This window comes from Desmodus rotundus, chromosome 8 (genome assembly GCF_022682495.2).
Source record: "Desmodus rotundus isolate HL8 chromosome 8, HLdesRot8A.1, whole genome shotgun sequence".
Classification (NCBI taxonomy): domain Eukaryota; kingdom Metazoa; phylum Chordata; class Mammalia; order Chiroptera; family Phyllostomidae; genus Desmodus; species Desmodus rotundus.
This window is the reverse complement of record NC_071394.1, coordinates 38051941-38075064: the sequence shown is the minus strand read 5'-3', so window position 1 is coordinate 38075064 and position 23124 is coordinate 38051941. Positions and strand designations below refer to the sequence as shown.

Genomic DNA, 23124 nt, shown 5'->3' with positions numbered 1-23124 from the left:
TAGTAACCCTACAAAAGAAATAAATTAATTTAAGCCCACATAACTATTGATATGGGAAATCAGCCTGGCTTCTAGAGCACAGTCTGGGTTTAAACCACTGTGAGCTGTGAATTTACTCAAGTCACTTATCCTTTGTCCTTCAGTTTCCTCAACTATAAAATGGGATAATAATGGTTATCTTCTGCCAAGGCTACTGTGAAGATTAAATGAAGTAATCTTAGTAAAGTACTTAGAACGGTGCTGGCATATTATATAGGAAACACTATATAACCAATGCTACTCTAATTTCCCATAGACCCCTCATGCAAGAGTGTGAGAACATCTCTTTTTTTAATTTAAGCCATCATCTAGACTTAATGTCACATTTGAGGCCTGGAATCTACTTCCATCCCCTTCAGAAAAAATTAGGATGGTGCTTGCCTTATCTCAGATTATGTTGACAAGGCAAAGTAAATGTAAATACGACATGATTGTAGTACGATGGGGTCCCCAGTGTAAAGCATAGAGTATTATAATACCCAGTTTACTCCCCAATTCTCTCTCATGTGAACTGCAACAATTTACCATCATTTTACCTTGTTTCAACTCACAATTCCTATTCTCTATAGAATGGATTTTACCAATTTATCTGACTGTGGTTTCTCTCCTTCTCCTGCCCTATTGAGTTCAAAGCACTCTACATCTGTTAGCTAGCTTCTGAACAAATTCTGCCCCTCCATCCATTCTCCACACTTGGCCAAGAATGAATCATCTGGTGTCTTAAACCAGGGTTCACACATCCAAACCCCATTTGTCAACACCATCTGCGCAGCTAGCCATTTCCATCCAAGATCATCCTGCATCATACAAGTCCCATCCAAATTCGGAAACAATGAATAGTGATGATAGCCCCCATTTGCCAAACATCTGCTATGTGCCAGGAAGCGTGCTCAGGGCTTTCCATTCTTGATCTCTAAGGCTGGTACCACAGGCATGATTGCTAGCGCCCACAGGCTTTCCTGTGAAGTGTCTTTCATGCACCCAGAGCCAGGGTACGTCAAAATGCATTAAGAGTTAAACCATAAAGTCGATACATAACAGATCAGAAACACGCTTCCACCTTAATTACCCAGAAAGGGAAGAGTTTCATTAATTGACCAAAACCAGCTAGAATATGTAAAGTTACCAAAAGAAAGAATGTGCCACAAACACTATAAAGAGTCAGCCACTAGTTGGTTGACCCATTCTCAGCTCCTACTCCCTTATTACTTTCCACTGTATAAGATGGACAAGTCAAATACTTGTCGCCTTCCCAGCCTTCTCTGCAGCTGAAGGTATGGGAGGTAGGCATGTAAGGAAGCTGTGTAACACAATTCTCGCCAGTGAGAAATAAGTAAAAGCCTGCTGTGAGAGTCTACAGTAGTTTTTGCTTTCATAGTAAAAGGGAGAGGTAAGAATGATATCACCCCTCCTCCACCTCTTACTGCCCTGAATGAGAGATGTAATGACTACAGCCAGAAAGGACATGACATTTAGATTCACACAGATCTAGGTTCAAATATCAGTTTTCCCAATTACTCGAGATGTGGTATTGGGCAAACTCCTTAACATGCCTCATCTATAAAATAATTTAATAGTTCCTGTAGATGTTCCAGTAAGAAGGGAATGACTCACCACCATGGTCAAATGCTTTAGTCCTCAGCTAGTATGTTGTCTCCAAGTGGCAGCTCCATAAAATTACTCAAATTTTAACCAGAAGTCTCTTTCCATGCTGCTATTCTCTGGGTGCTTTTTCATCCGTTGCTGATTTCCTCAGCCCAGCCCATATCTCTGGAAAAATGTCCATTCATCAAACACTCTTCCATTGACTATTCCAGTACACCAACTATTTCCTGCTGGAGTCCCAACAGATGTAACCAGTGATTAAATATGTTCATCTGTAGTAACTTCATTCTGACAAAGAGTAACCCATTCAATCAGACACACTTTGATCCAAAGGCTCCCAAGCCAAGCCTTCCTTCCCCGTGTGTCTGCTGTTGATTCCCAAGTTACAAAGAAAGTACCCTGGTCTTCCTGCTGAAACATCATCCACCTGCCCCCCCCCACACACACTCACATGACCATCCATCTTACCCCTACCAAAGAAAAGGAAACAGCATCCAGGAAGGGTCAATAGCTGAATTAAACATTCAGAGGGATAAAGAAAAAGCAAGAATGACAAAAACACTTTAAATTCTATCTACTTGCATGTTATATCTCTAAAGCCTGCTCCAATGCAGTCAGTGAGCTCAATAAATGAATGGTAGAAAGAATTTCTTCTGTCCACATCCCCACTCCAGCCCAGGAGACAAGAAAAAGCAGAGGTAAAGAAGAAAAGTCTTTTTCATAACTATGCTGAAGAGAGAAGGAAGGGGTGGACAATTATTAGGTAATCTCAATAGTCTGGAATTACTTTTCTGTTACATGTCATGTGCACACCCTCTATTAATTTTGGTCAGGTTATCAAAATCTTGAGTTTCCTGATTTCTGTTTGATAATACTCCTCTTATTTTATCCTGGGCCCCTGCAGAATTCTGACACACTGAGGTGTTGAGAAGCAACTTTCCTCAAGTTTGGTGGTCAACTTCCATTCACTGGTTAGCATGAATATTAATACAGCAGACTCCTAGTTCTTGTCAGAATCATGCCCTCTGTTTCCATACACCTGATGGCCTTGGGGTCCCAAACAAGCTTTCCCTTCTGGGCTCCCCTTGCTAAGTGGCTTGTTGGGCTGCCTAGGTAATCTGGGTTTTTGGATCTAGGCAACCCAGTGCCATTTACACCATTCTATCCCTACTCCTGTTATCCTGGGATACGCCTTTGCTACTCTCAGGACAACCACTTGCTATTGCCAGCAGTTAACCAGAAATCAGAAGCAATTAATAGAAGCTTGAGTTAACACATCTTAGAAACCACTCAGCAAATTCAGAGGGAAAAACCTCTGAGCATTTTAAAGAATGACTAACCTCTTTTCATCCACCAGCTACAAAGAAAACATCACACCTAAATCCCCAGAACTCTAGAGAGGTTGCCTATGTACATCAGACCTTGTGAACTCACAGGAGCCACATGTTCCTTGGGCCTGCACTTCCTTCTGGAGCCCATCCTTGGAACATAGTTTGGCGTGCTCAGGTGAGCCAGATGGCAAACAACTAGCTTCATGCTGTCCTTAGTGACGAAGGTTCAAAAGTCACTCACCTTGAGCTTCTTCCTTCAGCAAAGGGGCACCAAGGGCCTTCACAGGGGCAATGTTTAGAGGTGGCTCATGGAAAGTGAATCTTAACACATTCATTATTCAATCCAAGACACAAACTGGCTGTGCCCACCAGCCAATGCCAAGATGTCAAAGTCTGCGGAAAGATGAGATATGGACACGGTATGGAATTGCTGGTCATCTCTTGAAGATAACCAATTGGCAATCTATCTACATATCATTAAACAAACATTTATTGGACTTCTATATTTCTGGCATGATGTAGGCACTGGTGTTCAGAGCTGAGGAGCTCACAACATAGAAAGGGAGAGAGAAAGGGATCTAAGTATACGGTTACAATACAAATGATAAACATTGTGATAACAAGAGCCTTTGGGGGCTGGGGAAGCTTATAAGAGGACATTAATAAAGGCTTCCTGAGAAGTTGATGCTCCAACTTAAACTGAACCTTACTCTTATAATCCAACTCCAACTGGACCTTAAAGAACAAATAGGAGTTAGCAAGGCAAAGACAGCAGGGGGCACATCATGTACAGATGCTCTGAGACAAGAAAACCTGGGGCATTGGGAGAACAGTACTTTTAGTTCTACTGATAACTGAAGAGATGGGATGGGCACAAAGTGGCAAGAGATAAGACTGAAGAAGCAAAGAATCCTAAGGTTGTTTAAACAACTATCTCTATTTTATTTTTTTAAAGAGCCATGAAAGAATGAAATTTTAGAAATAGAAACAAACTTGGATATCATCTAGTCCCCCAACCTCAATTTTATACACAAGCGAGCTAAGGACCAGAGAAGTCAAATTAAGAGAAGAGGCAACATGTTGAGATTATGGGGTGATAGTATTGTAGTTCACCAAAGTCTGTTATCATCACATATTCATAACAGAGGAGAATGCAAACAAGTCAAAAAGCCTATGTAGCAAGCATGCCTCAATTACTACCTGGCTGTGCGATCTTCAGTAAACCCTTTCATGGCTCTGGTTCCCACTTTCACATAGGATGAAGAGACTAGATCACTAATGTTCTTTCCAGTTCTAACACTCTGTGTTTCTAGAATCTGATTCTACAGAGTGTTTTCTGTCATGTTGGGAAAAGGTAACTACTCCTACATGGACCTATAGTTATAATTTTGTGAAGGTTTTTGGCATGGTTTTGAATCATATTTCTAATCATAATCCATTTCCCATTAAATCAACTGGTCACAAATAATCTATCACCCTGATCGAAACTGTCTACAATTAAAACAAAAAACAAGGTTCCTCTATAATCTCTTGAAATCCCTCTGATCCCAAAGGAGTCATTATTTCACTCCAGACTGAAATTGTTCCATAATACACCAACAAAGGCCCAAAAGGATAGCTTTCTTTCTTTTTTAGTTAAAATTTGGACTAGGAAAATCTACAGAGATGTTCCATAATAAAGAAAAATATATCACACCTTATTACTTTCTCATCATTTATTGTTAGAGGCATTTGCAGGCGAGCAGGCTCACGTTACTTAGGAATCCCCCAGGCCCACTGGTAAATCTCACTGTGAGATCAGAAACACAGTCCAAGATGCCCCTCATCTTACCATGAGTAGAACAATGTGGCTGTCACCATGAGGACTGAAGATGCAGGTGGAACTACTCAGCAGGAGCAAAAGGCCCATGTTTCATGCAAATGACTTGGGAAATAAAAGAGAAAACAGAAAACATGATTGGCTAAGTTTTTCAAAAATGACATTTATTTAAAAGATAAGGATTATGTGGTTCAAGGCACTGTGCTCTAGTGTGGGATCCAAAAAGAAAACAACTCAGCCCCTGTCCTCAAGAAGCTTACAGCCATACAGGGAGAAGGCTGAGGAGGAAGAGAAGGAGGAAAAGGAGGAGAGGAGGGGTAGGGAACTACACACACAGTTCATAAAAATGAATAGGCAAATCACAAATTAGGAAAAATCATCACAAAACACATATGCAGAATATTATTGCACATCTACCAGATGGGCAAATTTTTTAAAATCTGACATTATAAGTGCTTTCAAGAATGTGGCTCATTGGAAACTCTCATACATTCCTGGTAGAAATGAAAATTTTCAACTACAGTTGATTCTGCTATTTACAGTAGTTACATTCTACGAAGTTGCCACAAATGATGAGTTACCAAATATTGAACTACTGCTTCTAGAGGAACAAGTCTCTAGTAGCGATGTTTTCATCAACCAATCAATACATAACCTGTTTTATGTGTGTTTCTATTCAAAGACACCTTATTTAATATACATTGTAGATTTGTTGGTCCACAACACTATAACTCATGCTTGAAGGAAACATCTAACACATACTTTCTTCTTAAGGTACATCACAGCCTTCTTTGCTTAGCAACACTAGACAGCACTTCAGCACTAAAGTTGGGAGCCATTTTAAACAGTAAAGTGAATAAAACGTACAAAAATGTAAAAAATGTGGCACTAATAGACACGTAAAGGATACTTGTCACCTTATTCAACCTCAGCTGGGGATGTGAGCATCAGCAGCTCAATTATTTTCCACTCTGTGCACTCCCATGGTTTACCATGCAAGCAATATGAGCACAATTTTGGAGGTACAAATTCTACCAAGTAAGAGAAATCACAATTATAGAATATGCAAATAATGAGGATAAGCTGTAATTTGGAAAAGTGGCATTTATAACAATTTTTATAAGTAAATTTGATGATGAGCATGTGCTGTGACCAGCAATTCCCTCCAGGTGTAACCCCACAGAAATTCTCTGTATGTGCCGCAGAAGGCACACACAGGTTAGTTTGTAATATGTCGTGTGTATTAGCCCCAAACTGGAAGCAACCTTAACATCCATCCTCAAAAGAATGGCTAAATATATTTTAGAATATTTACACAATTGGAATAGTATATAGCAACAAACATTTTTAAACTGCAGCTGCATGTGAATTTGAATGCATTTCACTAACATAGTGTTGAATGGAAGATGACACACAAAGTAGTGTTGAATGGAAGAATACTCATTTAATGATCCTATTTTATAAAACATTATTATGTTTTTAACATTTTATTTTTGTTGAATACATACAAGTGGTAATGCTATAAAGAAAAAGTAAAAAAAATATTACAATAAAAAGTAAAATGTTTTTTAAAAAGAGTGAGAATGACCTCCTGAAGTAAAATTGTTGTATGAAATATTGGGGCAGGGGGCACACAAGACCATCTTGCAGGGAAGCTTTTTAGCTTTTCCCAATGTTTAAAAGATTACTACCTTAATAAGAGCATACATATATTCAGTAGATTTTTCTTAGTATTATACTTGGGTTGGAGGGCTTCTTTTATCTCATAATTCAGAAGAAAAAAATTTAATGAATACAGTGTATTTATACCATCAATGAAGTGAAAGAACCAAATGAGATTATATTGGTCAGTCCAATGACTAATCCTGAGTCCTTTGGTTTAAGCTGATATATGGCAATTACAGCTGTCATTAAATTAGCCATAGCTATGTATGTCAACCATAAAAGTTAAAGTTGTAAAATAAATATAAAAGTTGGACTCTCTGAACAACATCAAAACCACAAAACTTTAAACAAAATATTCCTCACATTAACCATTCTTTCTATACGATGAGTGATGGGAGTATAACTTCTTTTCTGTTAATGATATGCAGTGAACACAACTTCCATCAATTAATCCAGAGTTCAACTCTGCCTCTATACAGATGAGTGACCTTGAACTAATCATGTAACTTTCCCAGCCTCTAGTTTTTTCATCTCTAATTCATAGGGCATGGGCCAGCACATCTATACATTGCTTTCCAGTGCTGAGATTCTCTAAAATCTAGAGTAAGATGTTTTTAAAGGAGAAGAGCCCTTCGCCTTCACTCTCAACCTGAAAATTATTCTGCCCTTAAATGATAAATGACTTGACAACCAAAGGAAATATTAGAATCAAAAGGCAATCAGAATCTCAAAGGATTTTTTATAATTAGTCATAATATAATATTTCCTTACATAGATTGACCTTAATGGAGGTTGTTATTGATATATCCCTCAGCATGTAAAGCAAGAACCCAGACCTCAGGGAACCAGAAGGGAACGTAATTAAGGTAAAAGAAAACCATACATTTGATATACAATCACTTAACAAAGTCTGAAAAGCCCTTTCCCAAGTTGCTCTTCATTGCCTTTCCAAGGCTTCGCAGAGGAATTCATTAGGCTTAAGAAGCGCAGGTTGACATTTGTTACATGTGTTTCAGGTTATAATGTGTTGCTAAATGTGAAGAAATAAAATCAATGCACTGACCTTTGATTAAATAGGTGGGTAAGCATACCCAATTGCCTGTTCTGCCTTCTACAACAGCTAGAGATTACGAAATTTGCACCTTATCCTTAAAGCATTAGTAAAGTGACTAGGTCGGGAGCCTTGAAAAGCCAGGTGGTGAGCTCATCACTTCCTTATTAGCACATGCCTATGGGTCCCAGTCTTCAATGCTGGGTCTGGGTGAAGAACTAATGATTTTAAAATGCAATCTCTGTCCTCTGCTGCCATTGCAACTAGCACATATAGGGAAACTGATTTTTTAAGCAACTGTGTGGGCATTGTTAAATCTACTTTGTTGTTTTAATAAACTGCCAAAATTGAGGGTTGAATGATTTAATGAATACTTTGGACTTATTGAAATCATGTCTCTCCAAGTTTGAATTATTCATCACACTAAGACCTACTCTCTCCTAGAAATTTAATATCATAAAAGAACCCTGATGAGATTTTTTTATTTTACTAAAAGGAAAAAAAGATATTCTAGATGGAACTTTCTCATCTTTTATTGTAAGAATGACATTAATCTAACTTCTATTCAGTGCTTACAATGCTAGGAACTGTTCGATGTTTTACATGTATTATCTCTTTTAAAACTCATATTAAGTCTTAGTGGTTGTTACTGTCATGATCCCCACTTTGTATATGAGGACACTAAAGCACTGAGAATGAAGCAATTTGCCCAGGATCACACAGGAGGTAAGTGGTTGTATCTGGGCCTTGAAGGTGGGCCTCCAGACACTGTGCCATACTGCATATGTTTTCAAAACATCTCTATACATTATGTCACATTCTTCCTTCCAGACCTGTATGATAGAAAACATTATTTGGGTTCCCTTCTCAGCCCTCAATAAAGTTGTGATATGAAACCCTCTTTTCCTGAGAACTGCCTCACCCACTACCCTCAAGGGAGGAATCCTGCAGATACTTACCTCCTATGTGACTCTGCCCTTATGGTCATAGCTGACTGAATCATGAGTGAGCAGCTGACTCAAGCTGGACCAATCAGAATCTCTCTCAAGAATTTAAACTGAAAGCCATAGAGTAGAAGCATTTGGAAGCTGTCACATTAGTGAGCAAGTTCTCTAGTGGTCAATTTGCCCTGCTTAACCCCTTCCTGCATACTGGTTACTCAGGTTTTCCTAGAATTCCATGAGGTTTCTTCTCATGAATCTAGGCTCCACAATAGTCAAAACTAAGCCATAGTCATTTATTCATTCAACAAACTTTTGGAGCATCAACTATGCTAGGCAAATTGGAAACTTAGTGGGTAAAGCCAGATGTTAAACCAACTAACCATACAAATAAATAAAGTTACCAGCTCTGAACAGTGCCACAGGAGAAAATATATATGTTATTAAAGGGAGAATTACTTTTGTCATATGAGGTAATGTATGTAAAGCGTTTAACATAGGGTTTGGCTCCTAATAGGCTCCTGGTATATGTATGTTCTTTGTCTAAACTCTCTCTAAATCATAATTTTGGCACAGTTTCTTCCTGGTTGAGGCCCATATCCTGCTAAACTGTTTAATTGCTGCTAATTTACTCCCTGCCTTTACTTTCTGCTGCCAAATTATTAGTCCCAAAATATCACTTTTATTATTCTATTTGTATCCCATGCCAAAGAAATTGGACTTTTTCCTGAAAGCCAGCTGGCAGGAGATCTCAGATGGGAGAAATGCACATAAGCAGGATTGCTGGCCACCAGTTCCCCCCTTGCTACAAAGGAAAACAAAGGTGCCGCTGTGGGGGAAAACAAAGAAAAAGAAAATAGATGTCAGTCAGGCCTCTACAGAATTCTACTGAGTTAGTGAAGTAGTCCAGGAATCCCAGCTGCCCACAAATTCTGACCAATGACAGAAGTGGCAGGGGAAGCAGAGAGCAGCTCTGAGGTAAGCCACTTCGATGGCTCACAGCAAACTTCTATGAAGATGGTCAGTTTAATTTAAAAAAAAAAAGTTCAGCCATCAGCTCCATCTTTCTCCCCAGAGCTCTGATGGATATCTGGGTGTTGGCGATATTCTCTTTGGGGATCTGGGGAGGTTCAGCCCCACCTACTCTCTCCTCCTTATCATCCTCCTTCCCTTTCATCTCCCTTTCTAAAGCATTTTGTGACATTTATTGCAGCTACACAAGATTACAGTCAATTGCACAGGGTTATGCACAGGGACCTAGCTCGTTTACAATAGGAACTGTAGCTTCAGGAAATAGGGTTTATTCATGGAAAGGATAATTAAAGTATAAGAACTATATTTTATGAATCATACCACCCTGCATGAAATAAAGTGCACCTTATATAAAAGCCATTACTCCTCTTAAAACCAAATCCGGTCTGCCCCTGAAGTAGTAACAAGTTTAATGGAATACATCCTCTCTCTCTCCAGGGAAACACTGTTGCCCATTAAATGACAACTTTGAAATGACTGAAGAATTAGGAAAATTGCTATAAACCAGTACTTAAATATGAACTTCCTTAATTGTCAGCTTTTTTCTCCCTCTAATTTTAAAATATATTAAAATGCAGACAACTATACCTGAACAACAGTAAAATGTGTATGTGATGTATATTTGTGTGTGTATGTGCATGTGTGCACGTGTGTGTGTATATATATATATATGTGTATATATATATGTATATATATGTATATATATATATATATATATATATATATATATATATAGAGAGAGAGAGAGAGAGAGAGAGAGAGAGAGAGAGAGAGATCCTTACAGAAAATTCAGCAGATAAGGCAGAATTAAAGCAGCATTTTCTACCTCCATGTGGCCTGTCAATTCAATCAATTCAGTATGTGTTGGGCACCTCTCACCCTGAGTCCAGAAACCTCTAGTTTCCTCCTTATCTCTAATCTGAACCTTGGCAGGGACAGAGGGCACTTGTCCATGGGATCAAAGGGTTTAGACCCCAGCTGCCTGGCCTACCTCCCTCCCATCATTGACCTTTACATTTTAGCATCATTTCCTCGGAGGGCCAAATGGAAAGAAGCTGATTTAGAGATTTGCAAATGCATTTTTTGGTTGATAATAATTTCAAAATCCATTGTGCAATTTTTTCCCATCCTTGAAGTAGTGGGGGCCTGAGAGAATAAAGTGAAAAAACTTTAGAAAAGATAAATGCCAAATAGAATAGACTTCAGAATAAACCCATGTCTCTAAAACTGAGGGCAGGAACCATTCACTCAACACTTATTGAGCCAGGAACTTGACGTGGAACAAGGTAATTGAAGATTAACACCACACAGTGTTTGCTATTAAGGATCTCATAGTCCAGTATAAAGACAACATATTTGCCATTTTGATGCTCAGTATCCATTCCCCCTTCTGATTTTGTCTCCCCCACTGCATTCAGTCTGGGTGGAATAATTCAGTCATGGTACTCTGCCTGAGATCCAAACTGTGTAAACTGGACAACAATTGCTGAGAATCATGTACAAAGTGCTATGGAAATATGTGGAGGGATTCATAACTCTGCCAGGAAAGACCAAGTAAGGCTCCTGAAGTGACGCAGGACTTGAGTAATGATAGCCAATTAAGAGTTAGAGAAACAAAGTCAAAACTAAAGGCATTCTAAGAGTATTATGCACAAAAGAGACGAGACATGAGGGGGGAAATAAAACAGTACATTTGAAGTCCAGCCAGTGGCCACATATGACCAGAGTACTGGTTGAATATGCATATTTTATTCCAATAAAAAGTTTGAAAATAATAATAATGCTCAGATCTGAGCCCAAACCTATTGAATCAGAATCTTTGGGACTGGGACAAGGCACTGGATTTTTATAAATGTTCTCCAAGATAATTCTAATTGCAGCTAGAAAACCAACACTTTAGGCCATAAAAGGTAAACACCTTTGTCTATACAACAGATTCTTCACGGTCTGGTCCCAGACTTCACTTTCTATTTATTTTTCTACTTCTTGTTTGTCTTACCTTTTTTGTGCCAATAATACTAAGTTTCTTGTAGACCATGCCTCCTAGACTATTCACACAGGCTCATCCTTCCAGCAGGTATCTCTTTGTGGTTGGACATCTGGAAAGTTGTCATTCCTCACAGCCAGGTCAAAGCCTAGCTTCCCTGGAAAACCTTTCTTGACTCCACTGCAGATGTGGGAACTTCGTTCCCCACATTCCCCCAGCACCTTATCCCTACCTCCATTGGAGTGATCATCTTACTGTTTTAAAACAGTTTTCACATCTCTCTCCACACTAGACTCTGAATAGGGATTTTATCTTATCTTATTTTTGTATCTCTAGCCTAGTGCACATAATTGCTACCCAACAAATATTTGTGAAAATATACACAGGAAGAAGAAATCCACCCACTTCCTCCTATAATAAACCTGGATGTACTGGTCACTGTTTCTTTCCACTCAAATAAGAAGCCTAAGGTCTGTAGAAGCCCTTTTCAGAGTAGTCATGCAAGAGGAACCCTTGCTTAAATCTGGAAATAACTAGCCACTCCTATTTCATTTTGATTTCTGTGCATAAATTGGAGGCTGAGGACGTAGGGCAGACTGCCCCTGGCCAGATAACCTTTTCAATGTTTTATACAGAAACTCTTTCACCTTTGCCAGTGTTGGAGAACACACAGATCAGTGCTTCTATCTCTTCACCTAGACCACAGGCCCCTTGGGGAAAAAGCTGTATTTTACTCACTTTGAATTCATATGCCATAAAACAGTGATGGGCTCAGAAAAGGAAATCAATAACTTTGTAGAAAATAAAATAGCTAATAAATGTAGCCTTATTGCCTAAATAAACAATGTATTTTAAGAACCAAGTCTGCTCTCAACTCCTCCTTATAGCTGTCACCACCTTTTCTATCTTTGGAATTTCTATTACTAATAGCAAAATGTTTGTATGTTTGACTCAAGCCTTAAAATGTATTATAGTCTACTGACAATATATAAATGACTAGATGACCCACTTGATATTTTTTCCTGAGATGTGTTTAGAAGGATTTTTTTTGTCTTATATGTGACTTTATGATACTCCCTTTTTTTGGCAACATAGATGAAATTACTGTATACATAACAGACAAGAAAATATTTTCAGGAAGTATAAAATCTTTGTTCCTTTATTTTTTTTATTTTTTTATTTTTTTTAAATTTATTTTTAGAGAGAGGGGAATGGAGGAAGAGAGGGAGAGAAACATCAATGTGTGGTTGCCTCTTACACACCCCCAAGTGGGGACCTGGCCTGCAACCCATGCATGTGCCCTGACTGGGAATCGAACCAGTGACCCTTTGGTTCACAGGCCGGCACTCAGTCCACTGAGCCACACCAGCCAGGGCAAATCTTTGTTCCTTTATTAAAATAAAATTAACCACTGAGGTTAAAAAAAAACACATTTCTGGGTCAGGAAGTATACTTTTAAAGAGAAGGATCAGGAAAAGCTTCTCCTCGAAAGCAACGTTTGAGAAGACACTAGGTTAATGCACTCTAAGTAGAATGAGTACCCTACACAAAGATGCTGATGCAGACAAGAGCTTGGTTTGGTTCAAGTCTTCTACCAAGTCTAAATCCTTTATGTGTACACTTTCCTTCATAGTTCCTAAAACACACAGGTTCTGTTTTCCATAAGAGTTTTACTGACACTTGCTATATGGAGAAATAGCCAATAACAAAATCAGCAAAAGTGGGAAAGTTACTAATATTCCCCCCAGCAAACTCACAGAGGTCTCAGAGCAAATGGGCCTAGATTTGTCTTGTGTCCCTTTTCTGTATCTTTTGTAAGTGACTCCATGGAGGCTCCTACCTTTTTACCTCAAGCCGCCTCAAGACATACACACATTCATGCAATTTGATTTTCTGGCTCACTCATCTATCTTGGTACTTTCAATATGGAAAATGAGTATCAATTTGTGAAATTTTTTTTAAAAGATTGTATTTATTTATTTTTAGAGAGAGGGGAGGGAGGGAGAGAAACATCAATGTGTGTTTGCCTCTTACACACCCCCCACTAGGGACCGGGCCTGCAACCCAGGTATGTGCCCTGACTGGGAATCGAACCAGTGACCCTTTAGTTCACAGGCCCTGGCTCAGTCCACTGAGTTACACCAACCAGGGCCAATTTGTGAACTTTTTAAGTGACCTCAGATTACTGGTTTTCAATCAGGAGCAATTTGCTCCCCAGTGGACATTTTGCAATGCCTGGACACATTTAGATTGTCATGAGTGGGAGGTGGGGGCTACCAGCATCTAGTGTGTAGAGGTCATGGATGTGGTTGAATATTCAACAATGCACAGGACAGCCCCTCACAACAAAGAATTATCTAATCTAAAATGTCAACTACCTTAGATTGATGACTCTAGTTTTCATCCCATGGGAATTTCAAGAACTCTGTCTCCCAACCCAGTGTTTAATCCTCATTTCCCCTTGAAAATTCACCTTAGTTATTCACAGAAGAGCAAAAATACTGTGGGTAGTAATTCCAAAGAATCCTCCATGTGTTATATGACAAAATTGCTCTACGGTCAAATAAGTTTCACAAATGTTTTGTCAAACAAAGATGTATAGATTCCACTTAAACTGAACTTCTTTGAGCCGCACTAAGTCAATAACAACTGCTAAAGCTACAGATCAGAGCAGAAAGTAGCATCAAGTATTGAAGTAAGAGATTTTCAGTGATTACAAAAGAGGCAAATAAGGAGACCGGAGTCTAGCAATTCTGTTAATAGGGTTGGAACCAAATATCATTGTTGTTACTCATACCCATTGATTATCCTCATCTAGCCACCTAGCTGGTGAAAGCTAGGGAGACACAAGAAAATATATAGGGAGACACAGGGGCAGTAAATATATAAGCAGGAATTTAAATCCAGTATTAGTTTCCTAGGGCTGCCATAACAAAGAACCAGGAACTGGTTGGCTTATGCAGCAGAAATGTACTGTCTCACAGATCTGGAAGCTAGAAGATGAACATAAAGATTTTGGCAGGGTTGGTTCCTTCTGCAGGCTATGAGGAAAGAATCTGATCTAGGCCTTTCTACCTGGCTTCTGTATGGCTATTTTCTCCCTGTATCTCCTTACGTGGTATTTCCTTTGTGTATATTTATCTCTGCAATCAAATTTTCCTTTTTAAAGGACACCAGTCATATTGGATAAGGGCCCACTCTAAAAACCTCATTTTAATTTGATTAACTCTGTAAAGATCCTATCTCCAAATAAGATCATACTCTAAACTACCGGGGGCTAGGGCTCTAACAGACATTTTAGGGGGACACAGTATAACCCATAACACAAGGCTAATCCAAACTTTTCATTTGAGCCAATGGTTGTAGTTTCCCAGCCCAAAATCTTTTCACCAGGGTTATTAGTGAGTAGTAAGATGGACATATTTAATTTGATGCCTTCTTATGTGTGAGCAACTCGGTATAGAAACTGTCAAAATCCAGACAGCAGGAGGGAGAACAGAAGAGAAGCCACATGTTGAATAATTGGGGGCTAATTATGGACATTTGTGCTATCCAAGATAAATGAACTGAGCTATCGGAAATATGTCGGCATTTACCTTCAGACTTAGTGTGACAAGTTGTTCTTCCCACTGTCAGAAACAATCCCAAAGTCTATTAGACCCCAGACACAAAGCTCACATCTGTGGAGAACCCACCTGTAGTGACCCCTTCAAATTTCTCCTATCCTCTGCACTTCCTGCCGTTTATTCCTCTTTTAATGACATTGCAAATTGCAGCAATCATTTGGATCCTGACCTGAAAGTCATTAGTGCTCATGTATCCCCTTTGCAGACACTGTACTTCCCTAGATAACAGGCGGCATCCTGTTAGGAATTTTGGGCCTCTTGGAGACTCTTTGGTAGCAGGTGTGGACAGCTGGTAAATGAGCCAGTAAAGTTGGCTTGCTTTGGAGTTTGATTAGGAGCTATAACCCAAGGAGAAATCATTCCATATCAACTGTACCTAGTAATTACATGGTGCCAAATGTCTGCACACCATCACTCCTCCTCCTCTATTTTTTAAATTTTATTTAAAAACATTTACAACGTCCTTAATATGTGCCAGGGACACAACAACCCTGAGACAGACACAACTTCTATTCCCATTGTAGGGATGGGTAAACCAGCAGGCACTGAGCAGTTAAACAACTTGCTCGAGCTCACATAGCAGGTGAGTGGAAGAATCCACATTTGAACCAGTTAACCTGGCTTTAGAATCCATGTTTTAACCATTAATTTCTGTTGCCTCTATATTGGCTCTGAGAGCTGAGGTGGGAGGTTTCCAAAGTTACATGACAAAATTTGTTGTGATTACTGAAGCAATCCCTGCGTGTTCAACCTGCTAAAGAAAAAAACCACAGGACCAAAATGGCATCAAACATACTAAAAGCCTATGACACCAAACCTAGATTTAATACCTGATCTAATTGCTGTTTGAACCTCTCCCAAAAATGTAATCTTCATCAACCAGTCTGGAATTTTCTGGTCAAGTGCCAGTAAGGTAATCTGTCCGAAGGGCCCTCTCCATCCCCTATAGAAAGAGGAGGCAATTTTTATGATAAAACCCTCTGCCTTTTCTTCCCCCGAGGAAAAAGGTGTCTGGCCCCCAAATGATCCTTTCTTTGTTGTCAGTAATTCTCTCACCCCACCCTTCTTCCTATAAAAACCTTCCCTGTTGTACTATGAACCCTCAGAGCACCCTTCTAGTTGCTAGATGCAGTGCTGCCCGATTCACGAATGGCTTCATAAACTCAATGAGACCCTCAAATTTACTCAGCTAAATTTTTTTAACACCACTCAAGAGGCTATTTAAACACTAATTATTCTTCATAATTGCCCATGAAGGAGTATTGCTCAGACCAGAGAGGAGTGATTTTGGGTGTAAAAGAAAATGTCATGGGCATAGGGAAGTTTGAGCTTCCTCCTCCCTGTCTGGGGCTATAGTAGCCACCTTGGGAACTTTATGTTTGGTCCTGCCTGGGATTTCCCTTCCTGTCCTTCTTGTGTTCCCTCACACCCATTTGCTTTTAAGGTATTTGGGTTGAGGCTATAAAATTAAAATTCTTTGTATTTAGTTTTCTTCCTTATCCTCCACTCCCCAATCCATCATCTCAGCCACAGCAATTCCCAAAAACATTCTAAGAAGATGTTAACCAAAATGCTCCTAAAGCATCTACCCAGATGAGTTAGTTTTATAATTGGAAGGTGACTGGTCTTTGTATCTAAGCCAACCACCAAGTTCTGCCGGTATCACAGATGTAATTAGCAGCACAGGTAAGAAAATGCGAGGTTATTTTTATGTGTGCATATTCATGGATGTAAAGGTAAAATGATGGGATGTCTGTTTGGGTGGTCAGTGATGCAGGCTATGAAAGAATTCACAAAGAGAAGAAAGTAAGAGAGCAAAGGTTTTTTTCTATTTTTACTTTCCCAAGAGAGGGAAAGGGCTAGGTATAGAGATATGCGCCAGCAGCAGCACTGAGGGGCTGGGGCTGTGAGTTTTTATCCGGTAATGCAGTGGTTGTAGAGCAGGGTGTCTCAGTTAGGCTGCAGCTTGGGTTTTGTTTTTTTGTTTTTTGTTTTTCAGTTAGGCTGCCGCTTGGTTTTTGGTTTTTTTTGTTTTTGTTTTTGTTTTCTTCAGTTAGGCTGCAGCTTGTTTTGATGTTATCTTTGGGTACAGGGTCAGGTGGTTATTGTGGTCTGGTATGTAAGTTCCCAGGACCTCTGGGCCTTTAGGGCGCTTTCAGTAATTTTCTAGTCCTGAGGATAAAGGCTCATAAAACAATTAGGTCAGTCATGCTTTATGGGGTCCAGCCAGCTCTGGGAAAGAGGGCCTGAAAAGGGGGCTTGTGTCTTATTAATGCCTATGATTTATTTAAATAATTCCAAAAAGAGACACTTCAAAATTTTTGCCTACTTCAAAAATTTTGAATAGTAATCCTATAAAATGAACAGAATTTCAATAGATACTCAATATATTTATAGAACTATTTCCGTGAAATGTCTTCCTGATTTTCCATGGATTTCAGTGAAGAAAGAATTCCAATATAGACATTATAACAATAGGCAATAAGACCCTTTCTCTTCTCTTCTGTAGAAGTGCAGATACATCTTCCAACTCGTTTTTGCTGCAACTTCCCAAAGGAGACTCAAAGCTGGCCAAACTCAAATACTGTTAGAACTCAATTCCAAAACTTAAAGGAAGGGAAGGTTTTAATCGCCTCTGGGATGTTCATACACCTGCAATAGGATTTTTAGGCCAAGAAAGAATAAACCCAAATATATGCACCATTATAAGATGTTGAACTGTCTGCTCCATTGGTGATAGAATTGCTGTTGCTTTGTCTAATCCTGCTGCAGCTTGACCCTTCACAGTGGGAACTGGGTGATTAATAATGCCCTTAATTGCTTTTCCTTCTGCCTGCACAGCTGGTAAGGAGAAGTGATGTATATCACAAAGAAATTCCCAACTGAGTGTTAAAATCAGAAAGGAAACAGGGACGGAGTGCTATTGGGCTCTGCCTCCTTCCTGCACCGCGGGAGGCCTAGGAGCCTCTCCCTTGTTAAGGAGAAGGCTCAGTCCTCGTGCACCGAGCAGTCTGAGTAACATGTGATTGCAGCTCCAGCGTCTTACTAATGGGGAAACCTTCCTAGAGCCCCAGGCTTTGGGAAAGGCTTTCTTCTTCTGCAGCACTGGTCTAGGGGTGCGAGTCAATGAATCAATTAACAGGGTTTGCTTCCTTGTATCTTTTGCTGATAACTAGTTGATGCAAAGGCTCAGGGACTCAAAATGTCTCTTTTAAGTCACAGAAAACCAAAGCTGCTCTCGTGTAGTGAACCAAACATCAAGTTCAACAGGAGCTAAAATGACAGGGATTGTGTCCAGCTCAGTGCCTGTGCTGGAATCTAGTTAAATAGGGAAGCACCGGAGAGGGGAAAGAGTGAAAAAGTGAGCAGTTACTGTAACTTTGACCTAGAAACTGATTTTTGTATCATTTGAGATAATTCAGTAACTTTCCAAAAAAGACAGACTGAATTTATTTAATTAGGTTCCACAGACTATCAAACCCCCCTCTGACAACTTTATTCTTTTGCTTTGAATACTGGCTCTTTAGGAGAACTGGTGTGGGTGGAAATCAGAGAGAGGAATCAGGCAGCCTCAAGCAGCAGATTACCTAGAATTTTAAAAAGGCAAGGACCTAGCCCTGGCTGGGTAGCTCAGTTGCTTAGAGTGTCGTCTGATACACTAGGGTTGTGGGTTTAATCTCTGGTCAGGGCACATGCAAGAATCAACCAATGAATGCACTCACTCTTTCTCTCTCTCCCTCTCTCCCCCTCTTTCTTCTTTCCTCTCTCTCTCCAAAATCAATAAAAAAATAAAATAAAAAAAGGCAAGGACCTAAAACCTGAAGGAACTCTTGCCAAAAGAACATCTGCAAGATGCACAGGGACACTGATTGTAAATGTATTGAAGGGGATCAAAAAATGCCATTTTGGCGTAGGGTTATTTTGAACTGAAGGCAATTGAGACAAAGCAGACAAAGGAGGTGCCCTCCTCCTATCTGACTAAAAGAAGAGCATAAATTTCCTTTTCATAAAGGAAATATCCACTTGTAACTGTACCCCCTCTTCTATATCAGGAAGAGAGGAATGACTCATCACTGGAAATGACACCAAGATGAGTCTGCATAAATAACCTGTGGACGAAAAAGGGGGCACATACTAAACCTGACAAGCTCAGGGGAGGCCTGCCTGGCAGCTGCTACAAACTCAGAGACCGAAAGTAACCATATTGGATGGTATGAACATAAAAATTCCTAACTAAAAGTGAGTAGTGTCAGGTAATCATGTCCTAGGCTTGTAGCTTCCTTGATAAAGGTCAATCTTTACTTTCAGTGAGCCTGTCTATTGTCTTTTTGCATCTAAGATAACATACCTTTCAAATGTCACAGTAATCTCCTATTTAGACCCCTCGGCACAGCTGCCAACCAGAACATGAGACCAAAGAATGAGCTCATTGTTATCTTGCTCCCCTCAAACCACCTCTATGTGCTGTAAATGTTAATTAACTATCCCATAACCACCAAAGTAAACGAAATATGTGTATCTGTTTTCCTTTTATTTAGTTCCAGAGATCTCCCACCTTTCTTTTCTTCCACCCCCTTATTCTACCACCAATGACTTTCATAAATAAGCAGCAAAACTGTCATTCTCTGGAGCATTTTCTCAATCCATTGAGATTTTGCTCCCCAGAAGTTATCAGTTGGCTCAAACAAATTCATAAAAATTCTCTACAGTTTGGATGTTTTCTATGTCAACAAACCTTTATCTCCTATTAGTTTCCCCCATACATTTCCTAGTCACCTTCCTATAAACTTTCTTTCCTGTATCTAGCAAAGCTTCCCCACAACTTATCACCCTTTGTTAAAATGATATATAAGCCCCCAGGACTACCACCTCTTTGGTTTTTCATTTATTTCTATAAAACCTCTGCACATAAAGATATTAATATAAATAAAGTTTCTATGCCTTTTCTCCTGTTAACATGTCTTTGTCAGTTTAATTCATAGGCCCCTGGTCACTGAATATAAGGGGGTAGAGCAAAAGATTTTCCCTCTTCTACAGTTTCAATGGTGTAATAAATATCACTTGACTTCTTTGCCTTTTACATTCTCTTTGACATAGATTTTACTTAAGATTTCATAGGAAAAACTGACAAAGGAGGTTACATTATATCCCCTATGGGATTCAACTTAAATATGCTCGATTCGATATTGTAGTTCTCCCAAAGTCCCTCTTTTCAGTCAACTAACTCAGGACATCTTTCTCTGAGCCTGGGGCCTTCCTCTATAGCTATGAAAAACCATTCAGTAGAACTCCAGCTTCTATCACCAGGTCTGTATACCTCAACTCATCTTAGGTTCTGATGAACAACAGAATCCCCTTCCTTAGAAAGTAATTGCTCATCATTTTTATTACTTGTACAAGTCTTTCAGGTTAAAATAAGAAAAGCCAAGTTTCTTCTGCAGGCCGCTGGTAAGGAGAGGTGAGTAGCAGAGTGTAGAGATGGGAAGGAGGCAAAGTCCTTCCCAAAAGAGGGGCTTAATAACCTAAATCTTGTACTTATTTCTGAGTTGTCTCAGAATTTTTAATTTTAAACTTTCCAAAAACTCATCACTTTAGGAAAACTAGGGGAAAAATACACAATTTCTATGACAATAGAAAAATGTCTAAATCTATATGTTGACTGCACTAAGATCATCCTCCTGTAATGGTCCAAAATCTCATTTTACTAATTAAATAAAAACTTAAATGTATAAAAGTGAAGGTAACTTATTTCATGATGTTTAATTTTTATAGGCTACTGTCTCCTTGCCCCAAAATCAATCCTGAACTTAAAAAATAAAGGGGGAAACACAGATTTATAGAAAAGTGACTACTAGTTTTTTTCATGGTTAGAATATTAACAGAAATTGATTGCGATAGGCCACAAAAGCAATAATTTCAAATACTCAATATCTTAGACATTCAGCTTTCTAACCATAGCCCAATAAAATTTTAAATCAATAACAAAAAGATAATCATTTCAAAAAATTCCATAAGCTTAGAGTACTTAACTATAATTTAAAAATGGTTAAGATGGTAAATTTTGTGTTATGTGCACTTTCCCACAATTAAATAAAAATTAAATATCCTTCTCCCTACCCCTCCAACAAGTTATATGTGACAGAGATGGCATTGCAGGTTATTGGGGGGGAAGGATGGACTTTACATGAATAGTGCTAGAACAACTTATTATAATAAAATAATAAAAATGGATCCCTATCTTACACCAAACAAAAATAATCAGTTTAAGATAAATTGATGTGTAAAGGACAAAACTTAAAGCATTTTCAAAACATATACAGGATAATAAGCCTATGACCTTTTAGTAGAGAAGATTTATTGTTGAAATAGAAGGTAGTGATGGTTGCCCAAAAATGTAAATGCACTAAATGCCACTGAACTGTACAATAAAATTGGTTACGATGGAAAACTTTATGTTATGTGAATATTTACAACATTTTAAAAATTTAAAGAATCTGAATAAGTTCAACATGTTTGATTATTTAAAATTCTTAGTAACACTAGTGATTTGGACTCCAAGCCAGCGGGCTCCATGTGTTGTGGCTGCGATGAACAAATTCACATGGACGGCAGAAGTCCTGTGGAGAGAAAGGGATGGCATGGCCACTCTCTAAGTGAGAGAGGGCCCTGACCCCTGCATGGACAGGCTTTTATTGCTTTTCTAGGTACAGAATGGTCTTCATTTACTATGCATAGTTTTGCTTTAGGTGATTACCTTTTACAGATAACAAAGGAAAGAATGTTGCTAATTACTTCAAAGAAAAGGATGTTACAGATGCAAGGAAAAAGTGCTTGAACTGGTTACACTCCATACTTGGGAGGTTTAGCACAGATTTTAGGAAGTTACTTTAAAGATATGCAGTAAACATTTGCTGCCTCAATTCAGGGTGAGGGAGTTTTAGCAAAAAGCAAGCCTCAAAGCAGCCTAGGTACAATGCTGGCCTGATTCCTCATGGGAAAACCGATCCGTGGACTTGGTTCTTGTGTGCCAGCTTGCTCCCCACCAGCTTTCTGAATCAGGGACTGGGCTACATTCTCCACTGCCATGCAGATAGGTTCCCTATACACTAGAAATCAAATAGAACTTTCTTTTTTTAATTTATTGATTTTTTAGAGAGAAGGAAAGGGAGGAGAGGGAGAGGGAGAAACATTGATTTTTTGTTCCACTTATTTATGCATTCATTGGTTGCTTCTCATATGTGCCCTGACTGAAGATCAATCTGTGTCCTTTGCATATTGGGACAATGGTCTCATCAAATGAGTTTCCTATCCAGGGCTAGAACGTTCTTAATTTGGTAAAGATTAAACCAAAACTGAAACAAAATACTACACATTCCTGTAAAGATAAGAAATGAAAGCAGAGTGAATTTAACTGGGCCTCAGAGGTTGTAGTTAACTCTAAAAGGAAAGAAAAAGAAAAAGAGGTATAAAGATAGAAAAGGAAGAAATGAAAATATTATTTGCAGATTATATGTCATTCATCTAGAAAATGCAAGTGTATCAACAGACAGTAAATGAGTGTATTAGAAATAAATGAAGAGTACTCTAAAAATAAAATTATCAATAAAAACCAATTGTATTTCTCACATCAGCAATAACCAACTAGAAAATATAATAAAAGATAAGAAACCATTTAGCAGAGCAATAAAACTCTAAAGTATCTAGTATTTCACTACAAGGATATATAAAAAAAAAACCTGTGGAGAAAACCTTAAAATTCTAGTAGAAAAAATATAGAAGATCCACTACATCAACGGAAAGTCACTTGATAATACTTGAATATGACAACTTAAAATTATGAAGATATAATTGATAGCCAAGCAAACATACAAATTTAATGCAATTCTAATGAAAATTCCAGTAGGAATTTTTGTTGTTGTTGCTGAGGAACTTTTTAAACTTACTCCAAGTTTATATGAAAATTTTGAAGATCAAAAATAGATAAATCAACCTAAACACAGATGGATAAATAGAAGAGCTTACTATATA

General features: G+C 38.7%; 1 pseudogene; it reads right to left on the bottom strand.

Moving 5' to 3' along the window:
- LOC112315701 (mesoderm-specific transcript homolog protein pseudogene) overlaps positions 1-3310 on the bottom strand; it is a 34207-nt pseudogene extending 30897 nt beyond the window's left edge.
- Between the last annotated feature and the right edge of the window lie 19814 nt (positions 3311-23124).